General features: G+C 38.1%; 1 long non-coding RNA gene across 1 annotated transcript in view; it reads left to right on the top strand.

Annotated features, from left to right (window-relative positions):
- LOC110398273 overlaps window positions 618-13,857 on the top strand; it is a 61,657-nt gene continuing 48,417 nt past the window's right edge. The window contains exons 1-3 of the long non-coding RNA XR_002438297.1: window positions 618-711; window positions 8,496-8,667; window positions 9,961-10,188. This is a non-coding gene — a long non-coding RNA (uncharacterized LOC110398273). The remainder of the gene's footprint in view (window positions 712-8,495; window positions 8,668-9,960; window positions 10,189-13,857) is intronic.

Genomic DNA, 13,857 nt, shown 5'->3' with positions numbered 1-13,857 from the left:
CCCTCTAGCTCTGGGGTTTCACCTGGGGTTTCGTCTTCTCTGAAGAGATTTATATGCAACAGAAATATCAAATTATTAGACCTATGTAAATGAAACATGAGTGAAAAGTGATTTGTTAGTTTTAAAGCTGCATTGGTGGTTTAGCAGGTGGTTGATGCATTTAAAGTTGATAAATGGGTGATGAAAGTGTTTTAAAATCACACAGAGAAGCTATGAAATGTCATATTGAAGTCACTAATAATTTCTGAATGCTGTGATTGTTGAACAGGCTGTAGAATATAAAAAATAGAAAGCAAAACAAACCATTTTTCAATTAGAGAGATAATGTTTTATTGTTTTGTGTGGTTTTGTACTTCTATTCTGTTAATTCTTTCCCACACCATGGACTTAAGCATACAAACTAAACCTACTCACCCTAAAATTGCCCTGCTAATGTTAGTCAAGAAAGTTTTTAACTTTAAGTTCTTAACATATAACTGGTGCTATCAAGCAGCTGTACTGCAAGAGTTCTCAAGAACTGATTTGGGAGAAATGAAGGGGGAAGGGGAAAGAAAAAGAAAGCTCTTTAGAAGGCAAAACTAATTACCTTTGATGGGGTTTTCTTTTTTCTGTTGTACTTTCAGACCAGCGTTGCATGCTTTCATGAGGTGACTGTGTACAGGTCTGTCTTAAATGGAAAAAAATAAAAACAAAAGCCTAGGGCAAACCAAAGTAAGTATTAATTTTGAAACTATGAACTGATATCCACAATGAAGTAACTTCTTTGGCAGACACCTGCAGTTTTGGGTATAGTGTTCATGTTTATATTGAATGAGGAAAGATTTTTGATAATTGGGATAAGAAGCAGCGATATGAAACACACTATAAAGATATTTCATGTGCAGTGAATTAAAAAGTAGACTTGTTATATTTCCATTGTTATGATTGATACACTTTTTGACATGACTGTGTAATGTCCATTTGTACAAATGCCAGATTAGATGCCTCATTTTTGGATGCTTGTAGCACTTTGCTAGTGTTCACGGCTTAAGAAAAGCTTGCAGTGCTTTTGGAAAACATTGTCTCATTTGGAAGGTAATACTGAATGTTCCCAATGTATTGTTTCTTCATGTGCCTCTATAAAATTTCATTTAAATTTTACATGTTGTACAGCCTATGAAACTAGAGTTAGAGCCATTAACTCATGTATTACATTTATTTTTTTAAGCTGAAACTTAAGGCAAGATGTGCTTTCCAGGTGTTCCCCTAGTAAAGCAAGAGAACACTCTACTTGACACAGTAAATTGCTTTTTGATTATCAGAATTTATCATTTGTTTCTAATACTTCAGAAACAAACTAGGCAGTTTCAAATAGTACAAAAAATGTTGTTCCTGTCATTTCCTCCTGTAATGTTAACTGTAGAAGGGAGACGTGCCTGCTTTTCAAGGAGGCTGTTCATAGCCAGTTTCCACTCACAATAACCACATGAGAAAATTATTTTTAGTCTTATATTTTAGTGTCAGCCATATATGAAATTTAATGCATCAAAGAAACCTTCATTTCTTCAGCAGATATAGAGCTTTTGTGGGAAGCATAAGCTGGAAAACATAGCAAAACAACAAAAAAAAGCTCACAACCAAAACTGCATGTAGCCTTTACAGACAGCTTCCTGCTCATCTACTTTGTTTTGTAAATATGAAATAACCTGTATAGTTTCATGTTGCCTAACACTTCCTATTAGAAGGTGCTTTTAGTAGAGATTCTTCATTAAACTTAAGGTTTCAGTGTTGAAGTTCACAGCCTTTTCCTCATTTCTTGCCTTCCGTGCTCCTTGCTCAAGAGAAAAATCTCAGGAAAATAAATTCAATTATGAGAAAATTTCATTCAAGAATTTCAAGTTTACCTGTACAAGAATGAATTAATGTAAGATGTATTGTTTTCTTTTGCTAAAATGACTGAGTCAGCTGCTAACAAAGCTGCTGAGAAGGATGATCTTTCAAGAAATCATTGAGCATGGGCAATGAAAGTTGAACTATCAACTTTTTTCCCTGCTGACGCCCAGGAACTCTGGCAGAGAAGGTGGAAACTGCTGTACCAGAGCCCAGACAAACTGGAGGGCAGACAGAGGCAGAGTTTCTGGATTATAAGAACATTCTCTCTGTTCCTACTAATGATTCTTCTTAAATGGCAGGAAATTTTAATGTGTGTTTGTAATTCATCAAGGGAAAGAGGCTACAGTACAGAGGTGTCAGTGTGACATGTTAATGCAAAGCTTTACTACCCTTGCAATTATAAAAGACTTTTATAAACAGATCCACTATAATTTAAAAATTTATTCCCAGATATTGGGCAAGAAGTTGGGGGTTGAATGTAAAGGGTGTCCAACACCTGCTGAAATCTTTGGGAGTCAGGTATTTTCAATTTCTTGCAGATCATAATTGTGTCCCACCATGATTAGTCCTAAAACGATGTCCAGGGAACAGACAAGAATTTAGCTTCAGCTTATATTAAAACCAAATAAATAGATAATTGCTACTCTTAGGCATGTTTGTTCCCTTTGTTCACAGGGCTAATATATAGGTCAGCTAAGTTTTAGGATTAAAATAAGTGATCCACAAAACTAATTAACAGGTTTATAAATCTTTCTGTATGATCAGAGCTTTCATAATTTTCCTGTCATGCATGAAGACGTGTGCAGTTGCCAGAAATGTATTACAAGCATAGGGAAAATAAATAATCAAAAATGCTGAGAAATCAAAGTCTTATTTTTAATAACTTCAGTAATAGATCCAAAAAAGTAATTATTTGCACAATTCCTATACTCCACAACACCTGAAAATTAGGTGATGTTTAACATATGTCAGACTGTAGGTCCAAACCCAAAGTCAATTTGTGAAGTCCTTGCCCAGGAGGAAAACCATAAATCAGACAGGATATTAGAAATGGCGGCCACCTAAAGCTGCTCAAGGATCAGGACAAGCGCTCGTAACTGGCAAGGACATCTTGGCAAAGTGCATATGCTGTGGTCAAAAGCACATTGGGAATATGCAGTTCATTGCATGGCTCCACCACCCATCAAAGAGCTGTCATTGTCTGTATGTTTATTTGTGTAGAGAGAAACATGCAGGCTCTGGAGCAAGGTTTAGGGGTGTTGGTTTTTTGCTTTTTTTTAGTGTACTAACTTCAAATCATCTCTAGCTGCAGTTCAGCCTATTGACTTTGAAAGTGTTCTCCAGGGGTAAGCTCATGAAAAGGCTGACATATTTTTAAGCAGTTTTAATGGGAATTTTTTGTTCTGGTGACTGTCAATGTTGGAAATGTTAATTTGTTGTTGAGGAGAAGAATGAAAGAGAAAACTTTACTTAGAACTCATTAGACCACATTTAGAGTACTTTGTCCTGCTTTGGGGCTTGAGGACAAGAAAGATGTTAACAGACTTGAGCAAGCTCAGCAGAGGGCCACCAGGATGGTCAGGACACTAGGGCAAGCGCCCACAAAGGCCTAGTCAGGAGCTACCAAGGAGATGCCACCAGGCTCCTTCTCTCCGTGGCAGGAGGAGGAAAGACATAAATTTAAATATAAGCACATTCTCATTGGACAGAAAAACGTTTTTAAATGAGTGCAGTCAAGTCTTGGAGCTTGATTGGAGAGGCTATTCAGTCTCCATCCTTGGAGGAGAAACGCTGGAAGAAAGCCTTGGGCAATGTGGTGTGGGAAGATGACTTCCCAAATTCATAGAATCATAGAATACCCCGAGTTGGAAGGGACACACAAGGATCATCAAATTAAACTCCTGGCTTCGCGAAGAATCACTTGAAATCCAAATTCTCTATCTGAGAGCAATGTCCAAACGATCCTTGAGCTCTGGTATCTTGGGGTCGTGACACTGGGGCTGACTCTGGGGAGACTGTTCCATGCCCACCACCCTCTGGTGAAGAACCTTTTCCTAACACCCAAGCGGATCATTCGCTGATGCGGTTTTATGCCATTCCCTTGAGCCCTATCACTGTCCACCGAGAGCAGAGGCAAAGGATACATTGCTGCCAATTTCATTTCTGCAGTTACAGCTAGCAGAAAATTATCTTGACTGAAGTTGTGCTGGTTAGGCTTAAATTTTTCTAATATCAGGGAACTGCAGCTGATCAGGTGCACCAAGAGCTCAAAACGAAGGCCAGCTCTTCACTGAGCAGAAATGGACTATACTTTTCTCTGTTTATCCTCAAGCATCTTTACATCGTCTTTATGCCCTGAATGAGTAATGGATGCAAAGCATCTCCACTTCTTGACTGTTTTTCTTGCCATTGAAAGTAATGGGTGAAACCTCTGCTCATTACCAGTTACCAGTGCAAGTTAGCCTACAGAAGGCCAATGGCAGATTATGCTATAATTTCCCAATTTTGGGCTTCTACTGCAGGAACAGCTCACATATGACTTGGACAATTATAGGTGAACATTTTTTTTTTCTTGCTTTAGTATGCTTTTGCCATTATTCAGGCAAGGTTTCTATCTATGCTTTCTGTATAACAGAAATTTACCTCAGATATGAGTAGTTGAAAGATTTACAGTCTCATAATATGTTTAGATTATTTAATTCTTCAAATTGCTATTACATCTATAAGTTTTATTTAACCACTTTGGGAAATGTTGCCTGGATCTGAGACCAGCATATCCATCTCTACACAAAAAAAAATAATAGTATTGGGATAAAAAGCCTAAGCAACTTATAGAATATCCTCTGTTTAGCTATGAAATGCCTTTAGATGCTTTTAAACATTTGCCTGAGAAACATAGCTTTTCAAAACTCTTCTCACTTGGCTTTCTGATCAGGCTTAAAGAAAGAGACAAGGAAAGAGCTGGTGCTGATTCATCCTCTGTAAAAGCAATGGCTGTATCATCACTGTTTTCTTCTCTGCTGGCAAGCTTCTACCAAAGTTAAAAGAAGCTCAACCCAAGCAGGAGTTCCCCACCATTTCCACGTACAGAACCACACAGAAAGTCATGTCAGTTCATCTGGGAGAATGTTTTTTTGGTTTGTTTGTTTGTTTGTTTTTGTTTTTTTTTTTAGGATGGTTGTTTTTTCTTTTTAGCAAGTTTGACATTGTGGGGAGAGGTAAGTTTAGCTGAGTTAATAAAGATGAAAAAGAAAAAAAACAGGTCAGAGTGCACAGTTCACAGAGGCCATGACTGATGAAAGAGGTCAAGGTTAAAGAAAAAAAGTAAAATGTGACTGACTGGAGAATGAAGTTTTTTTTATCCTGGTTTCTAAAACAGCAATGCTAGCCTTGGCATTTGCTTGAGGGGAGGACGTGCTGCAATTTGCCTCTTTTTTTTCCCCAAGCAGGAAAAAATATGTCCCTTGTTTTGGCTTAGCTCTTGTGGATAGGATTGCTAACAAGATTTCAGAGTCTGAGTGATTCTGGAATTGTTAAAATTACCTTGTACTCAAATTTCAGCTTTGTCAGCCATTAAATTAAAATAATCTTGAGACTTAGCCTGGAAATGACTTAAAAATCAATGATGAACATGGAATATATTGGCTTTATTTTTTTTAAAATTAAACTGACTTTAAATCTGCATTTGTGTAGAGATGGTGAACTTAGCTCCATTTCCTGCTGCTTCTACTTGCTTATATACCAGAACTCCAACAGACACATAAGTCATAGACTGCTGTGATTTTCACGTTAACAAAATAGTGACCACTGTATAAGCTGCACAGCAATTCAGTGAGAGGCATTCATTTTAATTTCTGACTCCTCAAAGCAAACCCTTCCTTGCCAAATGACCAGTATGTCTTCCTGTCTCATTTTCTGTTTGGCTACCTGACTTTCTTGATTTTAAGGGAATGGATCCTTTGAAGCCTGGTGGTTACAATACAGGCTTTGATCTCAAAATGCCTCTTCTTGCTAATTTCAAGCAGATTGTTTCTTCTGAGGCTGGATCGACCCAAAGGAGGAAGCACATGGAGCTGAAATTCACTGTTCCATGCCTCAAGTTAACATCCTAACCACCAGCATACATATATATTAAAAACCCATGCTGGAGTGGAAAACCTCAAATGAGCAATGCCCAGTTTGGCTGTGACTAAATTAAATTTAATTAGAAATGTTCCAACTAGCACTATTCACTGACCGATAATTCTGAGTTACCAACTCATGAAATTATTAAACTCAGACCGTGTCCCTAAACTGGCAGTGGAAAAGTGATTAAAATCTGTTAATTTCTCTTTGATTTCCCCAGCCAGCTTCCATTCCCTAAAATCTGTTGAGTGATTTGTGCAGGGGACGTTTAATGATCTTCTTTTTAGAAGGTAGCAGGGATGCTTGTTTATTGTCTGAGTCATTTTTGTTGTCCTCCTTCAGTAGGGAAAGAAATCAATCATGCACCTTCAACATTTCACATATTCTATAAACATGTTGTGGGCTACCTCAGTTCACTTTTTTTCTGCATAGGAGGAGATAATCCGTTGAATCAACGTAACAGCCCTCAAGTCTTGTGACATCCACTTCAGCCAGGCTGGTGGTTTCTGTGGGTGGGCTGGCTGGAGCCTGAGCTGGTGCAACAGGAGCAGAAGTCTTTGGGGCTACCCCAGCTGAGAGCCATAGCTGTGTTCCCATCTCATCTCCCTCCCCTTGCTTGCCTGACTGTTAAGGCCCTGGAGAAAACCCCTTGTTCTCAGGGCAGGATCATGGCACCGTGCTCTCATGGGGAACGTTACCATCTGGTGTCAGCAATTCTTGTTGTCCCAGCTCTTGGAGCAATTCGTTTTTCCGGAGACATGGGTGGCAGGATTTTCTGTGGCTGATTTCTTTTGTTTCCTTAAACACTCATTCTTCATTGTGAGCCTCATGGGCAGCGGGTTCTCCAGCCAGTGTGTGTAAACATGGAGGGGGGCTTTTCCACTAGTAAGCTTTTTACAATAGATGTCTATTATTCAAAATAAGGAAGGCAGTTTTATAAGGCCTGTGAGTACACATTTCCCAGTCTGCTGCTTCTTAAATTACCAGGAACGCAAAAATAACCAATAGTTTGACCTCTTAAATCACAAATTGGATAGGCTTACCATTAAAGGATGTTGTAAATGTGTTTCCCATTATTTAGTTCATTTGGTGTGTTCAGCCATGAGCTTTTGGATGTTTTGTTTTGTGTTGTTTTTTAAATTCTTTACAGAATTTGATAACTTTCCTGGAGTTTGATTAGGTCCTCTGGACCTACAATAAAAGAAACTGAAGACTGTTTATACAGAAGATTGGGTGGAGATGTAATCATAATATTCTTGCTATAAAAACTAATGTGTGCATATTATAAAGTATGAGTGTAACAAATGTAGTGACCTTCACTAATAAGATTTATCCACCTTTTATATTTGGTGACTGGGAGACAAAAATTATACTAGAGAACTGTCCCACATTGGGACAGGCTGTACACAGTTTACCAGAGATCACTTTCCTGCCTAGGAAGGAAGTAATTTTCCTTGAAATTTCTGCGAAGTGGGATCTGTAAAAATTCAGAGTGTTGGTCTAAACTTGTTGCCATTTAAATCAATAATAACTTTGTGCAGGTTTTATGGAAGTCCTGCCTGAGCTATGCAACAGTGTGTATCTAGTTTATTGCATCCTGTAAATTCCTATTTGTCATCCTTGTATCTCTTCTAGTTTTTTGTCATTGATAGTCTTTATAATTTATGATTATCTTTTTAAGCAGAGTTCCATTCATTACAGGCATTTCAATAGAGAATTAATGGAAGTGAAGGCAATACTTTGATTTTACAAAGAGTTCATAAAAAGTGTTTAATAAGAGCATCTACAGAATGTTTCTGGCTGACAATGAGCTTTGGAAAAATTTTTATTGTTTTTATATTTTAAAACTTTTTACTACTTTTATTAGAATTATGGGGTTGTCTGCAACCCCAATAAATCCAAATGGAGCAGGAAGGAGTTCTAATGGAACACGAAGTTCAAAATGTGTTATTAAAATTCCTGCCCTTAATTTTGGAATAATCAAGCTTTGTATGAAGAGGGAAACTGTCTTATCTGTACTTGGGGAACAAGTCAAGAGACATTAAGCGACTGTATAGCATTCAGATGGTGGTAGGTTTGGTAGTTGCTTTGCATTAGTTAAACATGTCCTTTTAAAGCATGTGCAGAGTGAGGGCTTATCTTTCTTGTGTTTGTGGGGTCAGTTCAGCGTGCAGCCAGGAATGTTCCCCATTGAGGAGGGCAGCCATCCTCCTTACTGCCATGCCTCTTCTTGGAGATGAGGGCAGCAGCTCTCCTGTGCCTCCCTGGCTTTGGAAGGAGATAGGTGGCTTCATCATAGATGTGACTATGCTGTAAAAATATTTAATGTGTACAGCATGATTGCTAGCCAGTTGGCTAGAAGGGCATTGATGCAAAAGGCCAGCATGTTAGCCGACCAGGCTATACTTTGAAAGCCCAGTGCCTAACAGTGAACGCAAAATTAAATCCTCGTTTCAAAGGATGAGGAGCAGTTAGGTTTGTTTTTTTTTAATTTGTAGGACATATAAAGTGACCTGCTGTCAGGCAGAGGAAATGAAAGAAGGATGAGACAGACAACTGGAAGTGCAGGTGGTTTTACTGCTTTTGTGATGAAACTGTCTTCTGCCTTTGATTCCTTTAAGGGGAGCATGCAGTTCAGCAAACCCCTACTTTATTTCAGTGCATGCAAAGGTAAAATGTGTTTCATTAAAACGAGCTTCCAAATGTGTTTCATTAAAATAAGATTTTGAAAAATACTTAGATGATGACTAGATTCTCAAAGATAGTTTAAAGAAATGTGCACAGCATTCTGTGAACAGATAAAATGTCATCTGTAATTCTTTGGATATATTGCCTGTAATATACACTGTCGTTTTCTGTTTAAAGTCTTATCAGTAAAGTATATAGAATAATATTGTTATCAGTAACAGAACATTGTTCTAAAATGACTTTGTCAAATGAAAGGCAGAAATAGATAGTATTTAACTGAGCAGCTGCTTTTAATGGAGATATGCAAGAAAAACTCACAAAATGCATGTTCCTAAAATTTTGTTGGACCATGTTTCTAACTTCTTCTAAGCTAATGTATCTAGAGAAATTTTACAGCAGAGAAACCTGAAGGCTTAGGATTCCACTTTAAGTGGTTCCATAGGTAGAAAGGCTGCTGATATTCCTTGGAGTAGGTAGGCTATGTCCATGTAATCAGCCTGTGACCAGTGGAGTCCAAGAGAAGGCTAAAGAGGGCAAATCTCTGAAGTGGACTGAAGAAAAAAACTATTTATTGACATACACAAAAGAGAGAAGAGTCCTCTGCTGTCACAAGCTTTTGTCTGTTTTTTTTTTTTTCTGTGTACTTTTAGTCAAATCATTTGAATTTTCTATTTGTAATTTGTTTGGCCTGTAGACCCTAGGTACTCAGCATGTTCCTGTCACTTGAATACAGCAAAATGTAGAGCAAAAAGACAGCCTGTGACCCTAAGAATTTACCGTCATTCCATTGGACAAGGAAAAACATGCATATGGTGGAGAAAAGTAATAAAAGACTATTTGTCTATAGGACAGCAAGCAGTCTCAGCATGTAGGCAACTTAACCCTTGTGAAATTATTTTGGGAGAGCCATCTGTAGAAGCCTTGTGATACACATGTACTGAAATCCTGTGTAAATACCAAGACTTCAGTGCAGCCCAGCTATTTGGACAATAAATCTTACTGGAACACCTTTTTTTGTCCTGTAACAACTCAGACAATGAGTAGTACTAGGATTTGCTGGCAGCTGCTGAGGACAAGGTCTGTTGTACTACCAACATGTGGTTAATTCATGTCAGGTCTCTGCACAAGGACTGTTAATTCAAATTCATCACAGAAGCCTGAAAGTGTATTTATATTCAAATGTACTCATTGTTTTGGAACTATTTGCTCTGGATGGGATCGTTGCCTATGAGAGCTTAAGACTTACTCCCTATATCCGTTTATACCATGTTCCAGTAGATTACGGCGGCATCCAAAGGAAGAACAAATGGAAGTGAGATTTTAGGGTCACAACAGATAAATGCCCTTGAAAGCACAGCTCTGATTCCATGGAAAGAGTGAAACAGGCAGGCTGAGTTTTGTCTGGTGCAGCAGTGAGTTCCTGTTCCAGCCTGAGGAGATCGGTTCCCAAAACGTCCCTGATGACCTGTGAAGCTTCTCTGTCAGTGGAAACAACAAGAAGGGGTGAGTGACCTATAGCATCACCTGCCTTTGCTTTCAGTGACAGATGCTAATGCACAGCATCCTGCTGCATAGAGGGAGGCGTAACTCACACTTTTGCCTCCCAAAGTGCTTCCAGCCAAATGCCTGTCATTATCAATACAGCTGTCATGCTTATCCTTGTGGGTAAGAGCTAATGGTGGGTGTTCGTTTACTTTATGGAACTTGTGGGGCTTTTATTGCTATGTTGTTGTTTTTTTTAAAAGAGAAACTACTCAACAATTCCCTTTATAGCCAAGCAGCACATTAGTGCACAGAGTAATAGTGCAATCAAATCCTTCTATGAGGGAGAAGGAAAGCAATGTTTCTTTCTTCTAGGAATTTAGCAGCATCCAGTAATCACAGTGATATATGCTAGGTTCATGTGTCCTCCCAGGGAGAGAAGGCAAGGGAATAATAACAGATGCTGGGCTGGGTATTGGTCTCTTGTGATAATAAAAACAACACTGAGGGTTTCAAGTGGGGAAGGCCTAAATGCAGAAAGTGTTGGAAGATCTGGTTGAAGATTAGTATTAAACCTCATGTGGGGGAAAGGGAGGTGAACTCTTTTCCATAAATCATCCAGATACTTAATTTGATATCAAACATGAACCTTAACATGTGTCATATAATCTTCTTTAATACACAGGGGTCTTATTAAAATGGTGTGAGCCAAGGACTGTGCTCATTTAAACAAGTTTGAGCAAGTCCTTTACAAGGCAGAAAATACACCTTCAATTAGAGTGCTTTCATTTAGAAGCAGAACCTAGGGCATTCATATGAATTTTAGGAGTTTCCTCATGAAGAGGCTGATCCAATGCTTGTCAGTGTCATCGAAAAGACTCCTATTGCTCCGTGGAGGTGGATTCACCCCTTGGAACATTGGTTGTTGCCAATTGGAAGCCAGGTGATGAGGTGGAGAGAGAAACAGTCCCGAGTCCAGAAGCAGAGCACCTCACACAGGTGTATAAGCATGGGTGCTGTGACAGCCTCTCTTTTTTCTTTATTTTATTTTCTTTAATATTTTTATTCTTCACTTCATGATTAATATCTCTTAAAGGGCTGACCATTTCAGACCCGACTGTGAAGTCTTTGGTTCTGAGTAGCGGGAAATAGTCCAAGTCTGGAATAAGCACACTGATTATGTTGTACCTTTGTGACTGGTACCAAAAACCAGCAGGCTGAGCAGTCCTGTGTCATTGAGTAAGACTTTGTTAGTATGGATTAGCAGCCATGTTTCTCTTGAAAGACAAATCAACAGCAAAACTTGTTTTGATCCATCAGCTAACATGCTGATACTAAAAACAAAACAAAAAAAAACCCCAGCAAGCAGAGTTATATGTAGATGTTATAAATATGTATTATAATGTATAATACAGTAATTATATATTATATAAATCATATATAAATTATAATTGTATATTATAAAGTGTATGTTATAATATATGTGGAAAAAATAGATACGCAAAAAGACGGGAGAAGTTTCTGAGACTGTGTGGAAAGAGGAGGATTCAATCTGTAAAATATTCTGAAGCACAAAATGCATATTAAGTATTTCTAAAAATGTATGAGATGTATCCATTTATAAAACAGTATCTGTAACAGCTTAAAAATGAAGTGAAATCAAGGAAAGGAGGAACAGCTGGAATCCCTGCAGAAAGAGAATTGTTGCAGTTGAATGTAGGAATTTTCAGGCTGCCCTGATCCAGTCAAAGGACACAAATAAACTTTTTTTTCTACACTGACGTTTTACAGAATCCCTACAGGAATGCTTGTTTAAACAAACAAAAAAAACTGATGATGATTCTGGCACACTAGAGCCATCTTAATCTGACCTGTGAGAAAAGATTCCTGAAGGAAGCTGGAAATGACAAAGATCTTAATTTGAAGGCAGGAAAATTCTGCACTTCAGTGACCGAGGCGTGGGGAACTCAGCAGTTTTTAAAACCATGTCTGTGTTAAAGATACGGATGATTTATTGCCATTGTTAGACATAAGGAAACTTTAATCTTCTGGGATATCAGATCGGTATTTCTGATTTAATCAAAACAAACACATAAAAATAAGGTTATGTCTCTGCAATATATTTGATTGACGCTATCTTCGTAGTGTTTGAAGCTTCAGTTTTTATTTTACTTTTTACATCTTGAAAGTGTTTCAGTCCTTTTCTACAGCTTTCTTTTGTGGCATCTACAAAGCCCTGTTTCCCAAGTGCTGATCACAGTGAATAATTTATCTTATGACAGAACGCAATCCAAAGCTTAACTGAAGCAAGGGGTGCGCTTGTGTGGAGTTTGGCTCCAACTGAGGCAGGGTCAAGGTATTGCAAAACTGATCCTCCAGCAAGTACTTCAATAGCAGCCTGGAACTGGGAGGAAAATAAGTGATTTGCTATCTTTCCTCAGGCAGGACAATTTACTCAACAAAAAGTGACTTGAATGACACTTTCCATCGAACAAAGTATTAACATTGGGTTTATAACTTCTCATAAATTTTATCAAACCTTAGATACAAACAGGGGCTGTTGGTTGTTTATATTACTGAGTTTGGAGCACAAAAGGATGTAGGACTGCTTTAATTATATCACTTCTTATATGGGTAGTTTTGTAAATATAATTAATTGGACTCATGAGGCTTCGTGTGGTTCAAGAAGGTCAGAATGCATCATTTGTGTACAGATAACTTTTTGTAGTTCCTTTTGCATAGAATCATAGAATCACCAAGGTTGGAAAAGACCTCTAAGATCATCCAGTCCAACTGTCCATCACCAATATTCCCCGCTAAACCAGGTCCCCCGGTACAATATCTAAACATTTCCTGAACACTGGAGTCAGTGACTCCACCACCTCCCTGGTGATGGTTTTTGTTTAATCGTTTTCTTTGAAACAAAAGCAAAAGTGAGTGCATTGTATTTAGCTGGAAGGACTGTGTCTGGAATAGCTGATAAACCAGTCAGTATTTTCCACAGAAGAATCTGAAGGTGAAAAAGTCAGAACATGAGCATAATGTATTAGGACACGTTAATAAGAGGAGTTCAAAGTTGCCCGAATAGGGGAAAATATGCACGTAGTAGATTGACTTGTGAAGCAGCTCTGATGATTGAAAGCAAATGCAGGATGCATAGTTTCTTTGACTGAAGGCAAAATACAACAGGTGACATTCTTCCTTAGCTTTACGGTTTTTTCCATTGACTCTTCTGTGCCTGTTTGCTCTCTTTCTCTATGCTCATGTTCTCTTTCCCTCTGCATTCTTCATTCTCTGTACTAAAAATGCGAATCTCATGCTCTCTGATTCCCTCTCAGATATTCTTTTCAGCATTGCCATATGCAACTCCTCTGCTAAACTAGTTTATCTGAGTGGCTTTGCATACTCCTTTTTTCGAGCAGAAGAATCGTATGCCTGCTTTTTTGATGTAGAGATGTAAACTTTCTGAGAATGCTTAATTCTTTCCCTTATCTGAAAACAAAACAATAATTACACAGCACTGTAAATGGAAGAACTGTGATGGAAGCACAGAAAAAAAACAACTTTAAAGTGAAAAGTAGATAAAGAAGTGATAAGAATATAAACTAAAGTGAAAAGCGGACTAAGTAGTGGTAAGAATATTTAAAACTTGCATAGAAATAGTTTCTTTTTAATGGAAGATATGTAGTA

The sequence above is a fragment of the Numida meleagris genome, chromosome 4 (genome assembly GCF_002078875.1).
Source record: "Numida meleagris isolate 19003 breed g44 Domestic line chromosome 4, NumMel1.0, whole genome shotgun sequence".
NCBI lineage: Eukaryota > Metazoa > Chordata > Aves > Galliformes > Numididae > Numida > Numida meleagris.
This window is presented reverse-complemented; position numbering and strand designations above follow the sequence as displayed.